The following is a 10481-nucleotide window of genomic DNA, read 5'->3' as shown; positions in this document are numbered from 1 at the left end:
TTTCTTTGATCGTTTCATGATCTCAGGTCAGCTGGCTGCTTCTCCAGGCTTATATTCTTACCATTCTATGATGAAATAGGAAAAATAGCTACTTCATCCTCAAAACAATTTGAAAATTCCTAGGAAAGGACACACAATGCTTAGTCCATGTTACATGTCTTACCAGCCGTGGGCAAACTACGGCCCGCGGGCCGGATCCGGCCCGTTTGAAATGAATAAAACTAAAAAAAAAAAAAAAAAAAGACCGTACCCTTTTATGTAATGATGTTTACTTTGAATTTATATTAGTTCACACAAACACTCCATCCATGCTTTTGTTCCACCCTCCGGTCCAGTTTAAGAACTCACTGTGGCCCTCGAGTCAAAAAGTTTGCCCACCCCTGCCTTAGACCAACATTATTGAGGAGGTGGCACATGTTCACCTCTGTGACAGGGATACAATATTATGACTAGATGGCTGGTGTGAGTCAAAAGCAGTATCTCAAGTTTTTATTTCCTAGCAACAGGAATAATTGGCAAGGATGTATGCCAAACAACTGAATTTAAAATTTCTTCTGAAATGTTTTGCTGTACTTAATTTCTATTTCTTTATCAAGCATTAGCATTCACACAAAGCATTGTTAATTGCAAATAAAATAACATCACAACTGAGAAATATAAATGCCATAGGCTAGCTTCATTAGATTAATGAGCCAAAGACTCCAACCTTGATGTCTCTTCTAATTATGCACAATGCACTGTTTCTTTCAAAAGAAGACATCTAATTAATTAGAGACAAATGTCATCTATAGGTCATGGACAGCTAAAATGATCACTGATAATTCAGTTTAGTCCAAGGCAACTTAATCATCCTCTGAGATTTCCAGAAAATGTCATCTTTGCATCAAAAAGTTTTTCTGTAGTGAAGGATTACAGAAAGTAAAAATAAATCTCCAAATCTTTAACTTTTTCATACAGAGTAACTCTTACTTATTCTGAAAGATCAATGCAACCTTTCCCAAATAGACATAAGTAAAAAATTTCCTTTTGATCATGTAAACTAATTAGGTGTTTGAAAGAAAGCATGAGTTTGGAAAAAAAACAACATTTCATTGAAAAAGAAAGTATTTTTGTCAATATTTAAAATGCCACTTGTCTTAATTAACAAAATGAATTATTTTATTTTTATTTGATAAAAATACATTTGGACCACCACATAGTCATAAAAACTAATCTTTTTTTCCATTTTCTATGTTTATCTATAAGCACATTAAAATTGATGCTCTGAAAACATCTGTTAAATATACATTTTTGAAAAGTAATAAAAAATAATACTTCAATTCCATGATTGAAAGTGGTATAAATATTTCTGTAAACACTCAAAAAATGTCTGCAAACCCTTTATTATTTAAAATACAATGAAAATATTACAATTAGGAATAGAACAAAATTCTCCAAACTTTATGCTATTTACCCAAACCATTTATGTCAAATAATGAATATGATTAATATCCTAGAATATTTTTGTACCTTTTGTTCTCCTACAGAACATTATCAAAATGTTTTACATCCTTACTAATGGTATCTTATCAGTTTTTGGCAAATAAACCACTCTTTATAAAATCAGACATTTCATAAATAATGTTGCACCGAAACACATAAATAAAGGTAAAAACTTTAGATGTGAGATTTGGCATAATATTTTATGTTATTACAAAAGGATAACTTTATTTTTTCTCAGTGATTTAATATCCTAAAAGTACAAAATATTCTTATTTGTTTGTGGACTTAAATTTTAAAAATAAGAAGAGGTGACAAAATACATACATGTACTTTATATTAATTTTAATAATATTTTAATACAAAAATGATGAAATTATTTTTCTAAGATATTTTTAACTGAAATTTATTTTTTGATAACTTTTTAACCAAATGTCCAGCCTTATTACCTTTTCTGTGTACTTATAATACATGAACTTGAATAAAACAACAAGAAAATTGTTCTGTTAGCTGAGTAGATGCTTCAAGGCTTCCTGGGCTCTAGATCGCCTTATGTAGCCTTATCACTTCCATGGATTCTTATCAAGCATCTATCTTCTTATATATGATAGCTTAAGATCACATACTCTCAAAAGTAACAGGAGAGATAGAAGAATAATTTTTAAAAGACACATTCATAGAAGTTATAATCTAATGGAGTCACTAGGCATAAACATAAATAATTAAAATACTAGGTAGAAAAGTTCTAAACATAAGAATATGTTTAATTTCTGGGATAAAAAAAGATGATCAAGGGATTAACATGACATTTAACTTGGGCCTTGATGAGAAGTTATTACCAGAAGTGATAGAATGTGATAATTAATCTAGGTAGACAGTTGGACCCTAAGTAAAGACATAAAATGTAAATGAGAAATGACATTTCTAGGAAATTACAATCATTACAGGTTTTATCGGTGTCTAATATGAATAAATAAGAATATACAAGACAGATGCAGCAAAGGTAAAATGAATTGAAATAATGCTAGTAAACAGGGGCTTAGTTGTGAAGAAAATTAGGAGGACTTTGTACTTTATTTTTAAAAGGATTTAGTAATGCATGCAGTGTACCTCATCCTATATAATAAAAGGGTAATATGCAAATCGACCGAACTTCGGAATGACCAGTCACTATGATGTGCACTGACCACCAGGGGGCAGATGCTTAACACAGGAGCTGCCCCCTCGTGGTCAGTGTGCTCTCACAGGGGGAGTGCCACTCAGCCACAAGCTGGGCTGACAGCTGGTTAGTGCAGTGGCCCGTCTCCACGGCAGTGCTAAGAATATCCGACTGTGAAAGGGCGCAGGCCATGCTGAGGGACCCCCCCCCCCCCCCGCTCCTAGTGCATAAATGTCATGCACCAGGCCTCTAGTTCTGTATAAAGTCATAAATATTTATTTCTTACAATAGCAATATAAATAAAAATATTATTAATAATCTCTATAATATTAATAATCTATATATCATTTTCATTAATGCACCAAGAAATGGTGCCTCTTTTGTTATATTCTCTTCTGGTCCTTTCTTACTTTATGGGTTACTGATAAAAACAAAATTTAGTTATATGAAGTGAAAATCACTCCATTTTTTTAAAGTATTGTACCCACATTTAAATTAGCAAATATGTATAGAAATTAAGCAAATCAAATTATTTCCATATTGGAATACTCTATATCTCAGACAGTTAGAGTTCAAAGGCACTTTCATATATATCAGTAGGTTTACAATTTCCATAGCCTTAATACTATTTATTTTATTTTTAGTCATTAAAAAGGTTTAGCCAAGATTTCATACTAAGTAACATCTCTAGTGGAGTATGCACTCCCCACAATTATGGATTGTTGTTTTTTTTTACTGATGCACCTCAAACACCTAAAAGAGTACCTGAACCATAGTAGGTACTCAATAAATATGTTGGTTAAATAAGTGAGCATATTATTTTATTTTTATCTTTATTGTTGAGAGTTTGACAGGTATCACCCATTTTTCCCCCATTGCTCCCCTCCACCTGGTTTCCACCCTACCCCAATTGAGTCACTGTAGCATTTTCAACTATTAGTATTTATAGATTTTATTTGTCAAAACGTTTCTTTAATCATAGAATTTTTAAATCTTCCTTTACAAATGACTATTTTTCCAATCCCAGTCTTTTTCATTTATGTAGCATGTTAGGCTACATAAGTCAATGTGTAGAATGTTTTATCATATGAACATTCTTCCTTTAAATAGACATACATGATATAGGTCTTTTGTTTTTTATTTTTTATTCTTATCAACTCACCCTCATTAGCTGGCCAGGATGAAATGGTACTTAATTTTTTTCATAATGTGCTGTCATATGGAATGAAAGAATCATCTGTATTCTGAATAAAAACCAAGTAGTGAGTAGTCATTGTGATATTAATTAGAGGCAACTTTTGTTCATTCTTTCAGCCATGACAAATGGGGTAGTAAAAAAAGAAGGGTAGATTCTCTCATAACCACATCAAAATTACAACTAAACTACAGAACAACCATCATTCAGAATCACCTGAAATCTAGCTGAACAGAATCCTACAACTAAGGATATAAAGAAGAAACCACATTAAGACTAGTAGGAGGGGCAGAGACATGGAATGGGCTAGTCTCACACAACATGTGGCAGATAAAAATCAGAAGAGCTATCTTGGCTGTGGAAGTCCCCTTCTGAGGAGTCAGGAGTCCTAGTCCCACACTCGACCTTCTAGCCCAAGGTTCTAGTACTAAGAAGTCCCCATAACCTCTAGCTGTAAAATTCAGTGGGGGTTGTGGCTAAGACAGCTGGAATACTAGGAGGTCCTGTTAAATGGCCCACACAGGGACTTGGACTCAGGCTCTGAGCTCCAGTGCTGGGCAGCGGCTCAGAAGGCACCAGGTACCCACAAGGAAGAACTGAATTGTCTTTCATCAGGGCGAGAGCTGGGGGGAAGCTTTCTCCCAGACTGACCTGTTGGCAGAGGCCATTGTTCCTCTTCTGAGCCCTCCCCACCCACAGAGCAGGCAGACTGGCACCAAAGCTGAGACTATACCATCCTGGCTCACACTGTTTGCTCTGTCCTGGTGATTCCCTGAGACCTCCCTACCCAAATTTCAAACCCACCCAAGCTGTTTTCAGGGCTTTTTTATACCCATCCTCTGTCTTGACTCATGCTTCAGATTTTCCTAAAATATTTCAAACAAGAAGCATCTGGCTTTGGCCTGCTCCAGACCTCTCACCAGTGGCCCTAGGCCCAGCACTAGTGGCAGCCAGCCTTGGTTCGCAGCTTGGCCTCTCCTGGGCAACTCCAAGCTCAGTACAAGTAGCAGCCATCTGAAGATCCCTTTGTAGTTCATTCCAGGTGGGTCTGGGCAGAACACAGGTGGTGGCTGACCTTGGCCTATCATTCCCCGGATGCCCCAGACCCATTCCACCCTGTGAACAGGTGGTTACAGCCAACCTTTGCAGTCCTCAATCAGCCTTGGGGCAAATCCCTCCCATTGACATGTCAACAGCAATCAAGGCTCAACTACAACAGGAGGGTGTACATAGACTACACAGCGGGAGGGCAGAGGGTACACACCGGGAGTGAATAGGGTGACTATGCCAATGGACCATACAGGATACTTTACCAAACCTGGGAGATGTAGCGGCTCTCTCTAACACTTAGAACCAAACACAGGGAGGCTGCCAAAATGAGAGGACAAAGAAACATGTTCCAAATGAAAGAACAGAACAAACTCAAACTCCAGAAAAAGAACTAAACAAAATAGAGACAAGCAACCCACTAGATGCGAAATTCAAAACATTGGCTATAATGATGCTCAATAAACTTCGGGAAAGAGTAGATGGACTTAGTGAGAACATCAATGAAGTGATAGCAAACATAACAATGGAACTAAAAAACATAGAAAAGAACCAGTCAGAGATGAAGAATACATTGACTGAAATGAAGAATAATTTACAAGGAGTCAACAGTAGAGTAGATGAAGCAGAGAATTAAATCAGAAATTTGGCAGATAAGGAAGCAGATGGTTTAAGGAGCCTCTGAGATAACTTTAAGCATGCCAACATTTGCATTATGGAGGTGCTAGAAGGAAAAGAGAGCAAGGAATTGAAAACCTATTTAAGAAAATAATGACTGAAAAGTTCCCTAACCTAGTGAATAAAATAGACATACAAGTACACAACGTGCAGATAATTCCAAACAAGATGAATCCAAAGAAGCCAACACCAAAACACATCATAATTAAAATACAAAAGGTTAAAGACAAAGAGAGAATCTTAAGAGCAGGGAGAGAAAAGCAGTGAGTAACCTACCTAGGAGCTCCCATAAAATTATCAGCTGATTTCTAACAGAAACTGCAGGCCAGAAGGAATTGGCAAGACATATTCAAAGTAATAAAAAGCAAGGAGCTACAACCACGATTACTCTGCCCAGCAAAGCTACAATTTAGAATCAAAAGACAAGAGCTTCCCAGACAAGAAAAAAACTAAAGGAGTTCATTACCACCAAACCAGTATTACATGAACTGTTAAAAGGTCTTTTTAAAGAAGAAAAAGATAAAAAAAATATGAACAATAAAATGGCAATAAATACATATCTACTAGTATCAACAATTGAATCTAAAAACAAAATAAATAAGCCCCAAATTAGCTGCTTAAAGACAGAAGTTTAAAAAAAATCTATTTCCCCCCCACAAATGCTTCCCTTATATTAAAATGTATCACTGCCTTAGCAACCTCCTACAATTTATATCTTACTTACATTGGGTTATACAAATTTTCAAAGCAAGTTTAATAATAAACTATAAAGTATACTTTGGATAAAGCTAGTAAACAAAAATAAGTTTTGAAATTTATACCACATTAGGTACATTTTTACAGTTTTTTTTCTCTAACATGTATATATTCTGATTGGAAGAATGATATGAAACTGATGCATGAAACATATAGATAAGGAAATAAATTTATTGAAAAACACATTTACATCAACAATATCTTTCAAAATGCTAAAGAAGCAAACTGAGCCCTTCACATGACATATATCTACACACACAGACACACACACACACACACACACACACAGCATCTTTACAGGAGACCAAACTATTTTTTGTCATAAATTACCTTTTTTTATAAAAGAAATCTATATGCCTATTCAAAATACAACATGTTTTTATCGTTTTGGCTCTCCTCTTGGGAACCATGTAAGAAAATGTATAAGGACAAGCAGAAAACTTCCATAATATATAAATATGGACTAAATTCTAAGCACTTGTGCTTGTTATATTCTGATTTGCTCCTTAGCAATTGAGATTCTCCAGCATAATAGTAGACATCTAGATCTAAAGCACATGTGCCTGGGTTCCCTTTTAAACTTAGTCATACCTCTGATGTGAATTGGGCAAGGCAAGTAACTTATTTTACTTAGGAAAGTGGTAATCTAAGGAGCAAATGAGATATGACATAATGCACTTTGTTCCAACACAGTGATCAAGAAATATGTGCAATACTTGGCATTAAAGATAAAAAAGAACAATATGTAAGATATGTTATAGTTTTATTTCATGTTTAAATTTTACCTATTTTTATTGTTACTTTTAGATCCCCATCTAAATTAAATTAATTCATTGGGTCAATGTATTAACCCAATGATAATTTTGGGTAACTTTGATAATTAGTAACTTTGGTAATTTTATAATAGCTTTTAACAGTAAATGAAACATAAGTTCATGTTTTTATTGTATTGGTGCAGAAAAAACTATAGTTTAAATCTACATAATGTTTTTTTTTCTTTTTATTTCTTGATTATTTCATCTGTCCTCATTTTCCTACTCTATGAAAATTCACTAATTTTGGGGGGAAAATATCAAATTGTTTTCCCCTAATTATACAATACCAATCCTATAGACTGTAATCATTCTTGAGCAGAATAAAATTTCAATTCTATAACACTAAATGCTATTATGATCTTATAAATCTATTTAAATCTTGTTTTTTAACTGTCATACTTTTTTTGTTCTGTTTTAATCTATTTAATTTTTTTTTACATCTTTACCAGTTTAGGTATACACTTATTTGTTCTCTGAAACTTTACTTTCTCATTTATATTCTCACCTTGATGCCCTGATTAATGGTGTGCCCCTTGGTTACTTGTTTTGTGACTCCACACTTCTCTGTTTGTTTGTGTTGTTTTTTTTTTCTACAGGATATCATGATGCCTTACATTTTTAAAAGAAAAGTTCCTGCATATGGTGAGTCTTTAGTAATGTCTTAAATGTATATTTCTGATGTTGTAAAATAGAAGTACTTATTGGAGGTATAAATGGACTTCTGTTGATCTTTGCGACATTTTCTAAGAATGAAATAATTTTGTGAAGTGTATTGATTCAGTTGAAGCGAAATCCGTGAATCAGTTGTAAAAACCATACTTTATATTATGTAATCTTTGCAATGAATGCACCGACCAATTTCAAGGTTTTAAAAAAAGGAGTCAGAAACGATGGTGCATTTGTTTGGAAATGTGTAGAATGTGTTAGCGGAACCAATCAATACCTAATTACTAGTCTGCAGCCTTCCCTGCTCTCATGCTCAGGCTTTCACAGAGACGAACCACCTGCTGTGTGACCGCATGCATTTCTTCTGACAACGCTTTTAAAGGGACTGCTCAGAACCTGGCAATAACTCCATTATTCCAGGACAAATAATTTTCCAAGAGACTTATTTCCACACATGTCCAAGTAAATACACAAAGCCAAAGAAGTTCATGAGCAAATAACTGTACAAGGTCAAAAATATCCTAATCTATATACAGTAAGTGAAATGCAGTTGCCTAAAAGCACTTCCTTCATACTATGATTAATGGAGAAATTTATGGATATTAGTTAAATGTGCACTTCTACCTATGACTAGATGTAGGTGGTTGATGGGTTGAAAACCAGTTCTAACTATTATATTTGCTCAAACCTCAGTGTGTTAGTCATATGCACTGAGGAATCTCAGTGGTCCTCTTGATGATTCCACCAAAATACAAATGAAAAAAATTAAAGATTTTATATTATGTTGTTTATGCACGGTCACCTGTGACAAGAAAGGCCAAGTCCTGAGCTCTGAGTAGAATTCAAGTGTTCATAGTTTATGGACTTAGCCGACTTATTTATATTTTAAACAAGACAAATATGTACCCAGAACATTTAATTACAAGAAACCATTTTCCTTTTCTTTGAAATTCCAAAATATGTGAATGCTTCATCCAGAGAGAATAAAATAATGCATCATAGGAACATTTTTTTCTCTTAAAATATTTTTTAAAATTTTATCAAATTATTATTATGAAGATGCATTACATGCAAAAATTGTGGATCAGAATATACTCCATGGAGATCTTATATTCAAATCTCAAGAAAATGATTTCTAATTTTAAAAGCTGCCCTGAAAATTAAGATGCATTCTGACTCATAGATGCTACACCAACATTCACTATCACTGTTCTGTATTATGTCTTCAAAATGCCATCCGTTTCTACATTTTTTTTTTTTTTTTTTTTTAAATATATTTTATTGATTTTTTACAGAGAGGAAGGGAGAGAGATAGAGAGTTAGAAACATCGACCAGCTGCCTCCTGCACATCTCCTACTGGGGATGTGCCTGCAACCCAGGTACATGCCCTTGACCGGAGTCGAACCTGGGACCTTTCAGTCCGCAGGCCGACGCTCTATCCACTGAGCCAAACCGGTTCCGGCCGTTTCTACATTTTGTTTAATTTTTAAACTATTTTATTTACATGGCCTTTATTACTGGGAGAAGTTTGTCCTCCTTAGCAGTGATTACAATTTTTATAATATAACTTTTGTCATTAACAGCTCCAAATATTTATTGAATTACAATAATTTGAATTTCTAGAGTCAATTATTTTTAGTCATATAACCTCATTTTCAGTTCAGCCCATTGCAGCCTGCTTGATGCATGCTGTGTCCTTTCACTAGAAAGTCTGCATAGTCGGACATTACGGAGAGTAATAATGGAAATACTCCCTGAACTTGCACTCTGTTTAGTAGGGCAATGTTTACGTGGCGAGTTACCTCTGGATAGCCTCTTGTGGTGCAGATTGTTCCCTAAGAGCACATTGCTTTTTGTTTTGTTTTGTTTTATTTTACTTCTTTTTTGGTGAAAAGAGATTTAACCAAACCCAGAATTTAATTACTTGCAGATAACGAGGAAACTGCTTTTTTGCTGCCCTGATATTTTATATCTCAGTATGTGAACTGAAGTGGAGACTGAATTCCTCAGCTTCCACTACAGTTTTCAGGATCCTCAGACTTTGATCTCATGTCATTTTGGAGGAACACAGTGAAATGAGCTCTGTCTTTTTGCCTTGATTAATTTTGAAATTTATATGTAATGGGTAGATCTTTTATTGGAGCAGACCAGCAAAATTATGCCAACCCTATAAGCCAATATACCAAGGCAAACTCTTTTGAATTATTACTATACCATGGATATCTGCAATCATTTTTTTTAAGATAAAAAGAGTGCTCACCCATTCCAGGGTATACTAATCTAGAACCATCTTCCTCTATCTCTTAGCTGTTTTTAACGTTATCAGCTATTATTGTATATAATTAATATTTAAAAGGGAGTCTGTGGTCATATGAAGATGATGTTTCTGATTATGATAGCCAATAGTTTTATAGAGCATGCAAATATGTATGTGTATTAGAATGGTTTGTACTTCTTTAATACAGTGTCTTAGATTCTTTGGACTGCTATTAACAAATATCAGAGGCTAGATAGCTGATAGGCAATAGAAACTTATCTACACTAATAAAAGACAAAGATGCTAATTGACCATACCTTCGCTATGCCCAAGCCATGCCCACCAGCCAATCAGAGTGACTATATGCAAATTAACCCAACCAAGATGGCAGCCAGCAGTCACGGAGCTAGAGCAGGTAGGAGGCTTGG

The sequence above is a fragment of the Myotis yumanensis genome, unplaced genomic scaffold (genome assembly GCF_028538775.1).
Source record: "Myotis yumanensis isolate MYYU_CA2020_CCGP unplaced genomic scaffold, mMyoYum1.0.hap1 SCAF_3, whole genome shotgun sequence".
NCBI lineage: Eukaryota > Metazoa > Chordata > Mammalia > Chiroptera > Vespertilionidae > Myotis > Myotis yumanensis.
Note: the sequence above shows the minus strand (reverse complement) of the source record.